This window comes from Dermacentor silvarum, chromosome 5, assembly GCF_013339745.2.
Source record: "Dermacentor silvarum isolate Dsil-2018 chromosome 5, BIME_Dsil_1.4, whole genome shotgun sequence".
In the NCBI taxonomy this organism is placed as follows: domain Eukaryota; kingdom Metazoa; phylum Arthropoda; class Arachnida; order Ixodida; family Ixodidae; genus Dermacentor; species Dermacentor silvarum.
Window position 1 is genome coordinate 142,061,020 of NC_051158.1, and position 19,468 is coordinate 142,080,487.

At 44.4% G+C, this 19,468-nt stretch overlaps 1 long non-coding RNA gene across 1 annotated transcript; it reads left to right on the forward strand.

The window, feature by feature from the left end:
- Positions 1-624: 624 nt before the first annotated feature.
- LOC125946037 (uncharacterized) lies at positions 625-8,564 on the forward strand. Its single transcript, XR_007467337.1, has 3 exons — positions 625-639; positions 3,572-3,694; positions 8,447-8,564. It is a non-coding gene; the product is annotated as an uncharacterized LOC125946037 (long non-coding RNA).
- The last annotated feature ends 10,904 nt before the right edge of the window (positions 8,565-19,468 follow it).

Below are 19,468 nucleotides of genomic sequence, written 5' to 3' on the forward strand. Positions count from 1 at the left end.
CCAGATTTTAGCTTGTACGCGAATTCTACTACATATAGTGTCGCCAGACAGGCTGTATTTCTTGTGTTGGGTGTCCTGTGTGTTTTCGTGTGCTTGTAGATGTTTATTTCAGAGAAGCCGAGATTACAACAGCCGTGTTTCTTTTTCATCGAATTTTTTTTTCTGCTGAAAAATAGAGCGTTTGTTCTTGGGGTAATTTCCAGTGCATCGTCCTTCGAGACAATGCTTTGTTCCACCGCATAAAGAAATTCGATTTGGAACACTTCATGTGCTAAGGAATTTTCTTCGTAGTACAATTCACATTTAACTTCCTACAGATGTGCGTTTGTGTGAAGCTTTTGATAGATTTGTTTGCTGCAGTTTCATTTCAGTTAAATAACCGCTTGTGATGTAACAATCAGATGTTTGCACAACCAGATGCAGCTTCGTGTAGTTTGGTTGTATGAGACTTTTCAGAATGTAACATGATCTTGTTAACTTGCAAGCTTGCAGTTTCAGCAGGGATTACAGTAAATTGGAACATTTCTTATTGTTTAGGGATGTCAAGATTTCGTGAACCAGAGGCACCGCATAGGAACCTAAGACATTTCTGCAGCCGGAACAGCACGGCAAAGCATCTGATATGCATGCTGCGACAAGGTGTGTACAAAATGGTCCCTGCCACTTACACAAGCTGTAGGTTTTGTTGGTATAATTCATACCTGTCAACTCTCCTGAATTTTTCGTATTTTTCGTGAAGATCTCTAACGAGCATACCAGAGGGGGCACTTGCGTTAGGCCAGTTTGTTCAGATAAATTTCTTAAACAGGCTAAATCGGCAGTAGCAAGAACACTGCAAATGTGCTCTGGTGATATAAACCAGTGTTGTAAGTTCTGGTGTTTCAGTTTGCTGCTGCTTTGTGTGCTGTTAAATAATGGTTAATTATGTGTGTATCAATGCAACAGTGTGGGTGCTGAGAGGAAGCTTTAAAAAAATGTGTGCTATCTCGCCAATAAAAAATTTTTGTCTGCAGAATTTTTACAAAATATAAAGTTCACAGGTTGGCATGTATGACATAATGTACAGCACTGTTGCTATGAATATGCTATATTCATAACTTGCTGTTTCGGTCTACTTGAATTGCATATTTTGAATCTGGCCTACCTTCATTTTAATCAGTTCATTTAAGTAGCCTCCTCTGAGTTAAATGTAATTGGAGGCTATTGTAGAAATTCTTTTGCTCCTTACTGACTGCATTGTGGCAATTTCTTTAGGGACCATCTTGTGAGGCATGCATATCCTTTCATGTCTTGCTATGATTTGCCCAACAAAAGCAGCAGGGCTTTGGTTACCTTTGTTATTACGCTTTCTTGTAGACTTCTGTTTCTCTCTCTTCTAACATATGTGCATGCGCAAATTCTGTGTTCTTAATTATATTTCTGTAAGTTGACCTAATTGTGTATTACATTTAAAAAAAAATTTGGCGGGAGCGGGGTTATTGATTCCCATACTACTAGAGAGAAGGGACCTCAGACCAAAAGGCCACAAAAGGTGTCTTAAAGTGTTCGAAGCTCAGAATTTAACATTCTATCCCCTAAAGCACTACCAGTATGAAACTGTTTCTAATTGCTTTGTTTTTATAACCTAGCTGCCCGATTTGCAGCCACATTGCGAGAGAGTATGTTTTTTTCTTGTTTTGTTTGAGTTCTTTTGTTGAATGTTCTCCTTTTTAGTTCAGAAATTTTTTCCTACCACCTCATGCAATACTCCAACTGGAGCCTATGAGGTATGTTTATAAATAAATAAGCAAATTCCTGAGGCATGCAACAAACCATGCAAATCAGTCCCTAAAAAGCCATAAAGAGGATCTATTATTTTCAGCAGCTGCCTCAGTCGTACTGTGCTCACTGGCGCACTGACAAAAATCATTGCAGCAGCAAAGCACTACTCTAAACATTTTCCTTTCAACATTTTTAACTCTCATATGCTGTCTTCTCCAAATCGTGTTGAGTGCATCTGGAATGTTTCGGCAATTGTTTTTACCTGAACCATTATGCAAAGCAATCATGCAAAGGTTCAGCTTGTTGACTGTTGCTTATTTATACCTAGCCTGATCTGTGGAGTTGACTGTATGCTTTCTTTTTTTTTGCATACCTGCCATGGTTGCTTAGTGGCTATGGCGTTGAGCTCTGAGACCATGGCGGCTGCCTTTCCAAGGGGGTGAAATGCGAAAACACCTGTGTACTTCGATTTAGGCGCACGTTAAAGAACCCCAGGTGGTCCAAATTATTCCGGAGTCCCTCACTACGGCGTGCTTCATGATCAGACTGTGGTTCCGGCATGTAAAACCCCATAATGTAATTTAATTTTTTTACACAAGAACTAAGGTTGCTTTTAATGATGCCACCTTTTCACATTACTGCATAACCACAAGTTTGTCGAAATAATTGAACAAATGTCATCAGTCTTCTGTAAAAGCAAACTTGTCTTGTACAGCAGCTCGAATAAGCCATTTTCAGTGCAATAGCAGGCTTAGGATGTTGCTAGAAAATTGTGTCGCATAAGGATGTGCTGCATCAGAAGGCACGTTTCTTGTTCATTGTATTCATTCTAGCATTATCTCATCTCTATGTTCCTTTCAATGGTATTCACTGTGCACACATACTAAAGAGATAAGGAACATCCACAGTGCACGCATACCAAGGAAGTCACAGTCAGACAGAGAGCGATAGAGCACAGCACGCTTTCACTCTCTGTCTGTCGCTTATTTCCCTCACGTGAGCACCACCAAAATGAAGTTACCGACTTGCCCAAGCTTCAACTCTTGTGCTTGGTGTTTTTTGTCTACAAAATGCCCATAATCAAGTCATAGTGGTGGTGATTTTTGCATGTATGGAAAAAGCTTATTCAATTCCAGAACAGCTTCATTTGTTCTAGGCATAGTAAAGAACTTGCCAGTGTTTATTTTAAAGGCTGAATTGGTCGAAAACTATTGTAGTATTCCTAATGGCACCCTTTTGCATTAAGTTTGTGCAGATGCTTGAAGCTTGTACTATGTTGATGAAAATAGAGTTGAAGCTATAGAAGCATATTTGTCAAAATGTAGTGAATGCTTCCCAGTAGAAATCCGGAGTTATGCTTCCTGGGACACTTATTGGTTAGCCTTATTGGGTAATGCGATTAGCCTTATCGATGCTATAATGTTGCAGGATGGCCAGCGTTACAAAAAAATTAACATCATTGTAAGAATACATGTTCTGCAATAATATTAGGATTGGCCCCCCAAGTGACAACGCTTGCTTACACTGTATCTGGGATAAACCAGGTTTACTCAGCTAGACAGCCATCCGTGCATGAGGGGGAGGGGGGGGGGCGGCAAGAAGGGGCTTTCGAGTAATCTTCAAGTAGATGGCTTATACATCAGATCTTTCTTACTATGCATGCTATCTTGCTCAAAGTCAAGTTAGCTGTGGGTACAATGTCTGCATTTTATTACTGTTTATGCCTAATAAAGGTTGCTTTGTTCATAGTGTCACTTTCTATATTGTTTCTCTTATGGCACTAAGCTCACTTGTTTTAATGCTGCTATAGGTATGGCTGGGCCTGGTGATGAAGTGTAAGCAGAACATGCTATGCTGCGAATTGGTGCCAATCTTCACATCCGAGTTGTTCCCACGACAGTCAAGCACCACTGTGATTTGCTTCATTGGCAAGGTAATTTACTATGGTGAGCTTGCACCTCAATATTGGTATTGAAAAATATGTCAAGTAAAAGACACAAGAGTTGGCCTTTATGAGAGATACATTCATGTTCTTTTTTTAAAGAGCTCTTTTAGCACTGTTCTTTATGGGCATGTTTTCAGAGGATGCTTATACTCCTTTATTACAAACTGCCATGGAGCTAGTTTGTGTGTTAAACTAACACTCTTTCACTAAGAAAAAGTCCAGTTTTTACTCGCACAGTGATATGGTGCCAAGGACGAAAGGGGTGGAATGGATCAATCTGAATGCATGTTGCTCACACAAATACAAAAAGGGAGCATGGCTAGCGCGATTTGTTTTACAGTGATGATAAGCAGTCTCAATGTCTAATAATTCTATTGATAGGGAGCTAACACACTGGTTCCCCGTCATTTGAATAAAGAAAGATTCACATATCTCTGAAGCACTCTGGTCCTTATATTTTGCCACATTCAAGTGGTTTTTAAATATGTGTGCACATTGCACTGAGAGCAGTGCAATACTAATGCCAACTGACCCACACATCAAGTTTGCGTGGTTACGCAGCCTGTCATTTATACATTTGGCTTGTTTAGCCAATGTAGCATCTACTGCACAATAATGGTATGTGATAGACACTGCACCTGTGTACTCTATGCTTTTTTTTGCATTCAATTTTTTTCACCGGTAGTGATGCATGCCTTTTCAATATTTATGTGCCTACACAACAAGCCAAGCTTGTTCTTGGCCGAGAAAGAATTCTAGGAAAAACCTACGTGCTGCAACTTTTCTTGGAACGAAACTAGCTTGGCTCGTTGGGTTAGGTTAAATGGTTCGATGGGTTTTGGAGCCCATACGGGTTCCTTGCTTACACTAAGACACATAAGCTTGTAGACTGTGCTTCTGTAATTTGTACAGCTCACTGACAGTGCAGGTGCAGGCCTCATGAATGTATGAAATTTTTGTTTATGTAGCTGCTGTCAGCATATTCTATATTATCATTTGGTCTTATGTATATACTGTTTGCTCTAAAAAAATTGAATTCTTGAGTTTCACATGCTAAAACCACGATATGATTATGAGGCATGCTGTAGTAGGGGACTCCGGAGTATCCCTTGAACCCTTGTTAACTCAAGCTCTGATATGTGAACATATCAGTTAAGTCGAAAATTTTTTCGTGGCTCGGTATCGACTTTATGTATATTTGACCTCTTATCTAGCAATGCTTCTGTGCCGTGCTCCGGGTATCTCGAAATCTTGACTGCAACACTGTAGGGAAAATGTTATCACCCAAAGGTTTCCATACGTTGTACGCAGCTGCGATATTTCCAAAAGTTGCAAGATCGCAAGTTTGTAGCAAATTCTGCTTCATTCCATGCCACTCTTCTCATCCACTGTTCACGACCGGCAGAGATCTCATTGGTAATCCGGGCAGAGTGTTTCTCTGACCCCTGACAAAATGCAATGAGCATGATAAGGCCTCCCGCTTTTTAACTATATTACATAAGAACACTATAATATGGTTGTGCATCATCCTGAACGGGACATCGCATTAGACGACTTTTGCACAGGATAGTGCTTGGTGCACCTGAGAGTTCTTCTACATGTCTCGCTGATTATTGCGCCTTAGAGGTGCTAAAATGATGCGGGGTGGACGCTCGCACAATATGGATAAAAATGCGGGAGGCTGTACACCTGAGCACCACAACATACATGCTCATGTGTACGCATAGAGTTGTCAGCTTGCTCATCTCCTGTGCTCTGTGTTTCTGTGTGGATCTGCGCGCTAGGCCATACCGTGTGCTGCGCCGAATGTTTGGCACGTTATTGGTATTTTTTTCATTAACAAGTTCAGGGCCATGATCTTGTAGCAATGCGTTGTCTGATGCAATTTCTAATCGTGCTTCGTCAGTTGTCATAGTGACACTGTGCCCACGTTATCAGTACGGGTTTGATGGAACATCGTATAAAGGCGCTGTGTGAGAACAGATCACAGAAAGAATGCACAGAGGACAATCGCCGAACTTCAGCTGAGGTTTACAGCAGAAAAATTACACAAGCAGCAGTTTCTGCGCAGAAACATTGGACAAAATACCGCCATGGCGCACATTGTGTCGTCACGATCACAACAGATGGTCATGTCATACAACACTATGGAACATCCTGATCTGCGCAAGATCAAAGACACATTTGTACTACACGTTATGCAATCAAGTTACGCTCTTCAAGCCCGCCAACTTGCAAACCTTTTGCAAATATATCTCTTCCCTTTTTGACAAATTAAGTGATGCGGTGCTAATGCAACCTTCTCCTTCCTTTTTTCATGTGAAATGCCTCAAGCAATTCACTCTCTTTTTGATCCTTAAAACTTCCTAGTATACAAGTGTCGTCGTACACTGGAGTGCAAGGACACCTTTTGCAATGGTCAGCCGAGTGACCCCCTGCTACGAAAGCCGGCACGGATGCTCGATGCTCCCTCAAATGGTCATTAAAACATCTACCAGTTTGGCTGACATAACACCTGCCACAAGAGAGCGGGTTGTGGTAAACCACCTCCGCCTGGCAGCGTACCAAGCCCTTAGCATGCTGTTTCGCACACTTATGTGAAGTGCGTGCACTGTTCACTGCACGGCAAATTCACCCCAGTTTTTCTGAGCGGAGAACACTATGGGAAGGCCGCACTTTCCGGCCACTTTCTTCAAGTGGTGGGAGAGGTTGTGCAAATAAGGCACCATTAACGGCTTCCTTGACCATTCTTTATCGGCTCCCCTGCTCCCCACACCAGACCTTACTTCACCAAATAGGCTTTCAACAACATAAGCGATTGTTTCACCAGGGAAACCCGCCTGCTTGAGCCTCTTGGTTGTTTGCACTCCGAGCTTTCTGATGCTCACATCACCATTCGAGCGCGGATCTGGTACTGTTCAATGCGATGTCTCTTAACAAGTTTTGAGTTCCAATAATCCCATAGTCTCCTCCGCTCGGAAAAACTGGCACGAATGTGCTATGCCGGGAACAGTACACGCACTTCACAAAAGAGTGCAAAACAGCATGTTAAGGGCTTCGTACGCTGCGAGACGGAGGTGGTTTACCACATCCCGCTGTCCTGTGGCAGTTATGTCAGCCAAACTGGTAGATGTGTTAATGACCATTTGAGGGAGCATCGAGCATCCGTGCAGGCTTTTGTAGCAGGGGGGTCGCTTGGCTGACCATTGTAAAGGTGTATTTGCACTCCAGTGTACGACGACATTGTATACTTGGAAGTTTTAAGGATCAAAGAGAGAGAGAATTGTTTGGGGCATTTCATATAAAAAAGAATGGAGAAAGTTGCATTAACATCGCATTATTTAATTTATCAAAAAGAAAAGACATATATTTGCAAGAAAAGGTTTTGAATTTCGCGGGTTTGAAGAGCGTAAATTGATGATGGGGTATAACGTGTAGTACAAATGTGTCTTTAATCTTGTGCAGATGAGAACGTTTGTAGTGCTGTATGACATGATGACTTTCTGTTATGATCGCGCTGACAATGTGCACCATGGCGGTGTTTCGTCCAATGTTTCTGTGCAGGAACTGCTGCAGTAAACCTCAGTTGAAGCTCGGCGATTGTCCTCAGTGCACTCTTTCTATGTGCCGTCCTCACATGCACCGTTATAACATGTTCCATCAAATCCATACTGACAACATGGGCAGAGTGTCACTATGACAACTGACGAAGCACTATTAGAAACGGCATCAGAAAATGCATTGCTACAAGATCGTGGCCCTGAACTTGTTAATGAAGAAAGTACCAATAACATACCAAACATTCGGCACAGCCCGTGGCATGGCCTAGCACGCAGGTCCACACAGAAACACAAAGCACAGGAAATAAGCAAGCTGACAACTCTATGCATACACATGAACATGCATGTTTTGGAGGCCAGGTGTACAGCCTCCCCCATTTCTAGCTATATCGTGCGAGCATCCATCACGCGTCATTTTAGTGCCTTTAAGGGACAATAATCAGTGAGACCGGCAGAAGTACTCAGGTGCACCAAGCACCCTCCTGTGCAAGAGTCATCTAAGGTGATGTTCCCTTCAGGACGACGCACGACCATATTATAGTGTTCTCGTGCAATATAGTTAAAAAGCAGGAGGCGGTACCTTCTCATGCTCATTGCACTTTGTCAGGGTTCAGAGGAACACTCTATCCGGATTACCAATGAGATCGTGGCGTAGAAAGAAGCAGAATTTACTACAAACACCATCATAACATGTTCCATCAAGCCAGCAACCAACTAGCCCATCTAAGTCTCATAATTATCAGTATGGGATAAACCAGCCAAACGTATGCTAAAGCCACTATTCCACAACGGTATTTACTTTGCTGGCAGAAAGGTAGCTTCCAAGTAATTCATTAGCGTGACGTGTCCATGCTGCTTTTTAAATGTGTATTTTATGCTTGTACTACTTCTGTTGCTTCAATACTATTAACCGAATGAGTGATGTCTTTTTGATTATAACACTTGTTTCAGTGGCCCGCTAATTGTGACAGTTTATTCTACCACAGTAATGCATGTTCGCTTAGAATCATAGCCATATTGCCTGAAACCAGTTACCATTGAATGAGATTTGTTAGTATCTCCTATATTCTAAATGCTTACCCATTCTTATCTGTGTGAACATACGCAAAACTGCTTTTGCCTTTGTGTGAACCTGTTGCACAAGTGAAAAGAAATTGTTGGCTTTTCTTTACTTTTTCAGGTGCCCTGCAAGCTCTCACCAAAGCAACACATTCCACTGGTTTTCTGTCAGAGTACCATTATAGAATTTCGAATAAACTATGCTTGTCAGATGTGTGACATGCCCCGTCTTAAAATAAGAGCGCTTCAGTAATAATGTTTGAATGGGTGTACATAAAAACACACGTAAAGTATACTTATGTATTTCTTTTACAAGTCCTCTTCACCCGACGTTTTTCCAACTTAAAATTACGCTTTGCTGTACATTTGTTTTATGCACAAACCATTACAGCAACACAACACTGCAGTAAAATGAGTACAAATGATAAAGCATGCAGTACACCTGCAAGAATTACATTTGCATACTTGTAGTACATATGAAAATGAGCTACCGATCTTTTTCAGGTTGCATACTCTTATAGGTCATACATGTCAAGCGCACTCATAGGTCACACAAAACTCATTCAAGGCTGATCTCAAATCTCAGTGACTTATGTTAAGTGACATCGGACCAGTCTAAAGAAACCTGGCTCAAATAGGGAAATAAGTAGGTTCGAACAGGGTCAAATGGGAGTGGACTAAACGGGGACAAACTGGTCTGGGCTAAATGGGTTCAAACGGGGACAAACAGGTCTGGGCTAAATGGGTTCAAACGGGGACAAACAGGTCTGGGCTAAATGGGTTCAAACGGGGACAAACAGGTCTGGGCTAAATGGGTTCAAACGGGGTCCCGTTCCATAATCCTATTTGATGAAACCCGTTTGAAATCAAATAGGATTTTTTAGTAGGGCATTCTTCATCTTCGCGCAGCTGCCATTCTCAGTAACATTATTCTTTTTACTTTTTCCACACCACATGGCAGCTGTCGAGATTGAAGTCGTATACTAGTAGTCGTATAAATGCATCTTTTTTACTGCCAACAACATAAGCAGCAAACATTAATATGTATTAGGAACACCACACAATATCGCCGACTGTGAACACTCGTCATAAAACCGTAACGTCGGAAGCACAAATCTATCGTCAAATAGGTGTCCGTGTCTTGTGTTCAAGCCCGCAGGGGCGTGTGCGTTAGCAGGCGTTTGGTGAGTTGCGCCACCACGTACCCGAGCACACGACGGTTGGACAATCCCACGTCTAACCGTGCGCGGCTTATCCGTGCTCGGGAAAAAGGGATCCTGGGGGCTCAGCTGATGCCGAGTGTTTGGACCTTTAAGGACTCTCGGCGGAGGCAACACACCCCTTTGGCCTCGGCTTCACGTAGACGGCACCCCCGGACTGACCCACGCGGGGAAAATCGGTAGTTGACTTTTCCTGTCTCTGTCTCCAATCTTCGTCTTTCTCTCTCGCCTCTTCATCTCGCCTGTCTTCTACTCTCATCTATATTCCGATCTTCTTGGCAGCGAGGGTTAACCCTTCGTGAGTAGGCAACCTAGGTTATTTCATATTCGGTTATAGTGGCGACGGACAGCTGGCGTCTGCGTGCCCTGTGTTTACAGGCCCTGCAGCGTCCCCTTGTTGAGCTCCATGGTGGGTGGCTGGCGTTGCTGCCGAAAAATCCATATATCCTTATGGCTAGTTCCTTCCCATCACTCCTTGATCGCCGTCTGAAATGAGGGCGCACCGAAGACGTGTTCCAGTTCTTTGGACATCAAAAAGAAAACTTTCCACGATTTCATGTAATTCACTCTGAAAAAGCAGAGAAAACAAGTACGAACAATCTCCCCTTTTCTAGTCTCCTAATCCCTTACTGATGCTCTTGGACCAGGTTATAAGGCATCGAGGATGGCCAGTGGGGATCTCCTCTTGGAGCTCCATGATCAGAAGCAATACGAAAAGCTGCCTAATCTAGTGTCCTTTGGAGACATCCAAGTAACTGTAACCCCGCACTGCACCATGACCACCACCAGCGGCGTTGTCTCAGATGATGATTTGTTGAAACTGACGGAAGCTGAACTCTTGGAGGGCTTCAGTGAACAGAATGTTATCAACGTTAAGCGAATTAAAATGAGGCGCGACGGAAAAGAAATCCAGACTTCGCACCTGAAACTTACTTTCAATTCAAGTGTTCTTCCCGAGTCCATCGAGGCCGGATACATCAAACTTCGTGTAAGGCCACACGTGCCAAATCCTCTGAGATGTTTTAAGTGCCAGCAATTTGGGCACAGTTCACAGAACTGCCGAGGCCGGCAAACTTGTGCGAAATGCAGTAATCAAGAACCCACCTCTGAATCCTGTGAAAACGCTCTTCACTGTGCAAAACTGTAATGGGGAGCATGCCGCGTACTCGCGGTCCTGCCCATGCTCGAAGAAAGAAAAGAAATTGTTACAATTAAAATAATACAAAACATTTCGTTTAAAGAGGCACGTCGGCAGGTGTCCTACCTGCCAAAAACCAGCTTTGCCGAAGTGGTGCGTCAGGGGGCTGCACCACAACGGCCTTCGGCGGCTGTCTGGTACAGGCGTAGTGAGCCAGCGTTGATGCCATCCGCCCCCTTGGCGGGTGCAGCCAGTACTGCTCCGCCATCCTAAGAGGGCCCATCAACTTCCGGGCTGGTGGGCTTCAAGGCCCCGTCTTTCGAGGCGAGGCTTTCAAGGCAACCGCATCGCTCGAAAGAGCGCGTGTCCAGCACCTCGCAAGAGGCCATGGACACAACACCGAGAGTGACGGCGCAGTCAGCGCCTAAGGAGCGGCGCGATTTCATCGACCACTCCAAAAAAGGCAAACCCCGCAACACGGCGCCCGGAAAGGGCTCTATGAGCTAATTTTGCATCCTTGAACACACCGCACAAAAACACATCCAAAATGGACACACCAATTTTACAATTGAATGTGAGAGGACTACTCCATTACCTCGACGATATTAGGGAACTCCTTAATAAATATAATCCAAAGGTGTTGTGTGTTCAGGAAACACATCTCAAACCCACACAAGCAAACTTCCTCAGACAATATGCTATCTTGCGCAAAGACCGCGACGACACTGTTGCCTCCTCCGGAGGTGTAGCAATAATTGTAGATAAATATGTTGCTTGCCATAATCTCTCTCCAGACACCACTGAAGGCGGTGTCCGTACGAGCGATACTTTTCAAGAAGTTGGTAACCATTTGTTGTATTTACATACCGCCACATTACAAACTCAGCAAAACGGAATTTTACGCGCTAACTGACCAGCTCCCGGAACCATACATTATCAGCGGTGATTTTAATGCTCACAGCACTTTGTGGGGAGACTTCCGGTGTCATGCCAGGGGTCGGCTTATAGAGAAGTTTCTAATAACCTGTGGTGCGTTTCTCTTTAAGAAAAAAGAGCGCACCTATTATAACACCCATCACAATTCATTTTCTTCTATAGATTTAGCGATTGGCTCTGCTACCCTCCTTCCTCATATAGAATGGAATGTCGTCAAAAATACATTTGGGAGCGACAACTTTCCTGTGACGTTGACCTTGATAGAAGAACATGACAGTCCACCCCACGCCCCCCGTTGGAAAATAACATCAGATAACTGGAAACGTTTTAAAGAATGAACCTACTTATCACAAGATTTTATCAAAGATTTTAGTATTGACGACGCAGTAGCGTATTTTACTGGTTTTATACTCCACGCAGCTGAAAAATTTATTCCACAAACAAAAGATCGCTCATGTAAAAGACTCGTCCCTGGTGGAATGAGGAGTGAAGATTGGCACGAAAGAAACAAAACAAAGCGTGGGGAGTACTGCGTTGCTCCCCGACTGCGGAAAATCATTAAAATTTAACCTGGCAAAATTACAGGGTAGGCATACGCGGCGACAGGCAAGGAGGGCTAGCTGGGAGAGATTTCTCTCTGGCATAACATCTTACACTCAACAGCGTAAAGTATGGAATGCCCTAAGAAAGCTAAAGGGGCAGGAAGTCCACCCATTGCCTTTAGTCGACGACCAAGGAAATACCTTGGCAGACCAGGCCAACTTTCTGGGCGAACACTTCGAGCGTGTATCAAGTTCCATGCATTACTCAGAATCATTTCTTACATATAAACAAGTAGCTAAACTTAAGTCACTGGATCGCAAATGCCGACCGAACGAACCATACAACCGTCCTTTTATTTTTGCCGAGCTGACAGCTGCCTTGAGCGTGTGCAGTAGCTCTGCACCGGGAGCTCACAGAATCATGTATGGCATGATTAAAAACCTACACACTGACACACAGATGACACTTCTGGCACTCTTCAACTCTTTCTGGGCTTCCGGATACCTCCCATCCTCGTGGAAGGAAGCTATTGGTATTTCAATTTTAAAGCAGGGTAAAGACCCTTCCTCGGCTGCAAGTTACCGCCCGATAGCTCACACAAGTTGCCTGTGTAAGCATTTTGAAAAAAATAATTAATCGCCGACTTAAACATTTCCTTGAACTGAACAAAATGCTTGACCCCTATCAGTGTGGATTTAGAGAAGGGCAGTCTACAACTGATCATCTTGTGCGCATTGAAGGACATATCCGTGACGCACTTGTACACAAACAGTTTTTCTTGTCAAACTTCGCTAGTTCGAGTTCGTAAAAGCATTAGGCTTATGAACAACTGCGGGGGGAATCCGAATTTGTTGGTTAAATCGGGAAATTCGTAAAATCGGGTTTCGTAAAACCGAGTTTCAACTGTATTTGAAAATTTTAATGTTCACACAGAGCTACTTTACACCTGTATCAGATTTAAAGGGTGGGGGAGGGGGGGTCGAGATTTAGGAGGAGCGGGTGTGTATAGATATTGTATGGACAGAAAAACAGACCTTTAGAAATGCTGGCTAATCTTTCGCACGTTCCAAATTCCATGTCATTATTCAAGGAGGAAAACATAATTTATACAGACGCAGTCCTTGCTACCTAATTCGCGGATGATCATGGCGAGAGCTGTGTCTCATGTCGCGGAAAGATCTCACGACGCATGGCTCCCGTCACAGCAGTTATTTCGTATGGACAAGTCCATCACGCTGCCGGATACACCTCGATTAAAACACCCACCGCTCCTGCGTGATTAATGTTTCCCATCCGCTTGCGATCTTTGGAAAAGTGCCGTTAAAAAAATAGCCGAATGAAGCTGCACAGGTCTTGCCTAACGCGAGAATCCGGCTCTAGAAAATTCTGCCCAGGGCAAACTTATACAAAGCGGTGAATAATAAATTCTTAGTTTCAGCATTAGCAAATCCGCCGTGAACCAATGATTCTAATCACGTCTATGCGAACCTACACCTCCATGATTGCGATGCCGCATTCTCCAGTTAAGGCTTTATTTCCACAAGGATAGTCTGACGCAGTCCTCTCTTCCAATTTTTAAACGAACCTAGCAGAATGAACCATTTTTATTTGTTCTGTCATCGATTCACCTTAAAAATAAAGACGTTCTTTCAGGCCCTATTTAGCTAACTTGCATTTTCATTGAGCTCACCAGTTATCATTTGTATCGTAGCCACATCTCAGGGCTTTAGCCACAGCGATGGTTGTAGTGCAGCGTACATCATGGATTTTCATTTCTAGCAGACAAAATAATTGCTGCGATAATGTGAGAATCCCTTTTTATTATGTTATAAAAATTGAAATGCAGAATACCCGTTTGACTGTTCAAACAATCCTCAAAAACTGTTTTCTGTTGTCTTCTGAACAATAATGTAGCGTTTTATTTATTCGTTTATTCCTATGGTTTTTATTTGTATTGCCAATTTCTTAGCAAATCTCCCGTTGTGGGTATGTGTCATAAGTTGTGCACCAACAAATTTCACCGAGCTACTGGGCCGCCGTGTCGATGTGACCAGCAATGGCACTTGTCGCGAATCCTTCCGTGGACAAGACCACCGGGAACACCGGCAAGGAGGCGGCGATAGCCTGCGGAAAATGGTGTGGAGATGTGGTGGTGTATTCGGTCTTATTTGCGTTGGGTTTCCTCCTCGCACATTTGATCCACATGTATTTCTCCCGCGGCGCTGAGACCCCCAATGGAACCACAACCACAGCCAAAGCAGGTGCACGTCTAGAGAAATTGGTAACGGAACTGGGCTCCACCGAAATCCCGGGGATGCAGGCGAACCAGCGCCCCATCCTGCCGACCAACCAAGCGCTCGTGAAACAGCCACAAAGTGACGATGGAACAGCGAAGCCTAGTGAGGACGAGCCGCATAACGGACGCCAGAAGAAGGGTGAGGCCACACGACAGCATATTGACCTCGAAGTCAGCCCGTCGCCTAGCACAGACGCGCTCAATAAATAGCCAACAGCAGTTCACAACCACCGTGCTTGCTAAAGGCTTCTTGTTTCGGTTATGGATTAAATGGAGTGCATTCCATAAAACGTAAATATCTGGAGTGCACTCCATAAAACATATTTCCACTAAATGGCCTGCGGAAGATGTCGGAACGCTCAAGGTGGGCTCTTCAGACTCAAAGGCCATTTTCTTCACCGAATAGTTTGTTCATTGGGAACGAGGTAGCACTTCAGGTTCGCCGAACATAATATGCCAACTGTGGTTATCCTCTTCACCCACGACGTACATATTTGTGAACGCTACTTATTTTTGCCATATATGTGCAGTTATGGCCAAGAATAGAGCAAAAAAATAAGCTTAGGGTAAATTGAAGGTAAACTGAACGATGTCTTGTCCTCAAGTAACTTTATTTTACTTCTGAGAGAAATCTATCGCCAGCGAAAGTTGCTTTGGAGAACGCACTACAGAGCTTCTGTAGCCATTAGAAAAGAGTTTGCCTTTCGAGTAATAGTTGCAACCAATAATTACCTTGGGCAATTCGTTCCAGTGATACAATTATTTTTTATTATAGGCGTATAATTATCAGTGCACAATATTTAAATATTTAATCACTTGGCAACTATGTTGACTCATCATAAAATGCAAAGTCATTCTACCACAATGGCTTGCCTTTGATATAGTCTGCAGCACCGTGGCACAAAACTATGCCAATTTCATACATTTATCGACGGTCGATCATAGTTCATGACTGAAGGTGTAATGAATAAGACGTTTCAGTGAAGGGAGAAATGATCAATGAGAGGCAGGTTAAGTGATAGACTGTAAGAGTAAAACCAGATTAGTTGGAGCAGGCTAGGTGACTACTTGTCGCCGCCCGGTTTAGAAGTCGAGGTCACTAAAGATCACTGTAATCTTCCCCCCAACTGTGGTTGTCAGCAGGAACTTCAACCGGCAGCATCGTCTCCTCAGGTCCGGAGCATATACACCTCTTATACAAATGATACTAATACTTTGGAGCCATTGGTGGCACTGATATATTGTGGCACGCGCCGCAGACCGGCAGCCACCAACATGGAAGAAAGCGAAGCTGTACAAACAAAGAACTGCACATTCAGTCAGCATTGATTCACCATAATGCTTATATAAATAAAAAAAACACTGGATGGTGGCACGGGAGTTGGCCACTGATACTCTAGTGCTGCGCATTTCTCGGTTCCTTGTCCAGTGACGCCGAAAGGAAGGAACGCGCCTTATCAGCGTGGTGCGGAAGGAAGGAACGCGCCCTTTACCTGGCGGCTCAACAACATTGTTGACATAACGAAAGCATCTCCAAAAACTATACAAATCCAAATATTAGTGTGTGCCTTTCAATTTACCTTTATTTATGTACCTGCTCAACGTTGGTATTCAATAAAATGTCGAGCGTGAGCAGCAGCAGATTAGCAGCAGCAAAACCTGAAGGCTTCGTTGTTATCTTCTTAGCGCACGTAGTGGTCATATTCTCGCCAATGCAATTTTTACAAAAGTATTATTGCGCAACAAAAAGACACGGACGGGAGAGAAAAACACACACACCAAGCGTTTGGTGTGTGTGTTTTTTCTCTCCCGTCCGTGTCTTTTTGTTTCGCAACAATATTTTAGTAATGGATGACAAACTTGCCCTGAATGCTGTTCTCATCTTTTACCTTTTTTAGGCAAGCTCCTATATCTAAACTTCACAAGAGTACATCTCAAGCACACTTATTAACCTTGCCAAAGCAAGTGCTAAAGACCAACCTTGGAGGAGCCAGTACTTCCCATTTCCCGCGTCATCGCTCTCCACCGATTCGGCGCTCCTCTTCGCCACTGCGACCCGTGACTTCAACCTCTGCTCGTCGCCCGGAAAACTAAACGGTGCAGCTTCAGGAGGAATATCTGCATCTTCAAGCGCCTCTTCTTCAAGCTGCATCTTCATGAATGAAAGACGCAAATAAACTTCAAACTTTTGAGCTGCATCAAACTCCTCCGGAGCGCCCGTCAAATATATTGTTGGTGTATGTTGAATCTGTGCGGACAGAAGCCTTGGTGTACACGGCCGCATCCCTTTCTGTTATTAGTACCGACTTGTGTTCACGCTTGAAAAAAGTGAACCCGCCATATTGTGGCGCACCTCTTCGTTGTGCAAACGCAGTTCTTCTTCAACCCTCTGGTGTTTGCCCAGTGCGAGTTTTTATTTATGGCAGGCATCCTTCACCTTGTTCAGTTTATCGTGCCTTCACGTACTCACCCATAATCTTGGGATGGAACTTCCTTCCACAAGCGTCCGCTTTGATATCTTGTCAACGATTGATTCATATGACGGCAACTGAATTCTCCTCAGATGTCGACGCTCCGAGCCGGCATTTCGTAACAACTGCCGATTGTTTAATTCCCCCGGGCGATGAGGATATTCTGACACTGACTTCCAATATTATTGTTAACGGTGACGTGTTCCTTGCACCATGCGGTCACTGTATATCTAAGGGACTTACCATTCCTCCTAGCCTGGTGCGTTTTCAGGACAGTAGTGCTTTGGTCACTGCACTTAACCCAACTTCTTCGCCAGTTGTTTCATATTTTGTTTCATTGTTGCATGTTTATTTGATATGTGTGAGTCGCTTCGTGTTCCATTTGCCGTTGTGGTTATGTGTCATAGTGTGGTAATTTTATTCTCCATCAAGATGCAGCGATCATCTAAAGGCCGTAGTTAGCGTTTGCACTATCTTAGAAAACGACCTACCGCTCGTTTTCTAAGATGGAAAGCCCTTGTAGTAGGTATATGCGTCGTAGCACGGTTATCATCATCATTCATTTCATAGTCCGCACTGGACACGCTTCTTGGCCGATCCCTCGTTGAGGTAATGCGTCTCAGTATGGAAATCAAAATCATAAACACCTGGATATTATCTGAAGTAGTAGTTGGCGTCGGAACGATATGCGCGGCCAGCTTCTCGGCCAATGTCCCATGGCGGATATGTAACAAAGTATGAAACTCGTCATCATATTCAACACGTGGCAACCATCTGAGATAGTAATAGAGAGATGCATCAGTTAATGTGCTGGAGATGTTTGAGTGACTGATCGCTGGGCGTGATTCAGAGAAGCACCTAAAATAGCTTGTCGGTGGTGGCACGACCGAAGAATACGTGCGATTGTGACCTAATGATTCCTTCGTCAGCTATCACCCGCGTCCGACGGTCGAATCACAAGCTCCAATGTAGCGGCGTCAGCGCCCTTTTCTGGCCACTGAAACAGGATGAATGCAAGTGAGGTTATTCTATCACAGCTACAGACAGGATATGTTGGTAGCACGGGTTTGTTCTTGAACGGGGACGTAAGTGTGTGGTTCTATGGGGTTGAATTATTCTTGGACTCCCTCGCTCAGGCCGACATACTATATAATGTTGTCCCTTTCTGTACTTAACAGATCAACCATGTGTGGGCTGTGACTTCGAGCAGAGGGGAGGAAGCGATGGGAATGTTTGAGAAAAAATAGCGACTTGTGAAAAGGCAGCAGTCGCTTATCATCGACCCACAAAAGCATCAGTGTAGGCTTAGACTACGCTAGGTATTCTGTCACGTGGCCGGCGAGCATGTTCGAACTGCACTGGCGGCTTTCGACAAGGTCAGGGACACCACCACTGGGTGTGGGCGAGTGCAAGGCGCGAGTGAAAAGGGGTGTACAACGCATACGTTACCCTAAAGATCAAGACTGGCATGAAATCACCTCATCTGATTCACGAGATGAGGAGGGGGCTTGAAGTGGTTGTAAGTGCTTTTTTGCAGCTGGTTTGACCCACTGAAATTGGGTGGCGCCACCGGCGTGCCGCGCGCTTGCAATATCCGTTGCCCTGGACGCGAGAGCGAAATTACCATTGCTCTGTTGCGAAAGCGCCGTCAACGGCGTCTGATAAGCTCAGTTTGCGGAACGCTGTGTGCTGTATGGCGACGTGCAACATTATACTTCACAGCATGAAGATTCAGAGCAAGAGCTCGTGCTCTGGTCCGACACAAGAACGGCGATCAAGACATTAGGCAGTGGGACACGTCAGTGCGTGAAATGGACGTGCCACGGCTGCATCAGAACTGCCCATGCTCAAGGCTGTTTCTGTGTGTGCTTCCCATCTCGGACAATTGTCTTTGCCCCGTATTCGCAGCCAACTGAACCAGGGGAGAAAATTTTGTATGTACTGCGGTAACGAAAAAACGTTATTATGAAAAGTTCATTTTTATTTCTCCTTGCGACATCGGCGGATGTTTGAACGAAGTAAAATAAAAGGATAGATACCGTCTGATATTAAGGTGATTGTTTGAATTTCTAAAGTGATAAGGGGATTTATTAACGGAAAGCGACAGGCGAAGAACCAAAACCATCAGTGTAGGCTTAGGCTACGCTAGGTATTCCGTGACGTGGCCGACGAGCATGTTCGAACTGCATTGGCGGCTTTCGACAAGGTCACGGACACCACCAATGGGTGTGTGCGAGTGCAAGGCGCAAGTGAAAGTACAACGCATTCGTTACCCTTAAAGATCAAGACTGGCAAGGGAACGTCGGTCTCTGCGCCAACAGGTCGTGATCTGTGTTCGCCTCCTACATCGACGATAACGCCCCTTTACTGCTTGCTTTCTGTTCTTCATCATTACAATAACCCCGGCGGCGAGGCGACTCAAGGCGAACGAACGATGAGAGAGTCGTAATGCGGCTTGAGGCTGCTCACGTGAACCGTGTCGCGGCCAAGAGGGCGCTTGTCCAGGGAGGGGTTGACTCGCTCAACGACATAAGTGACG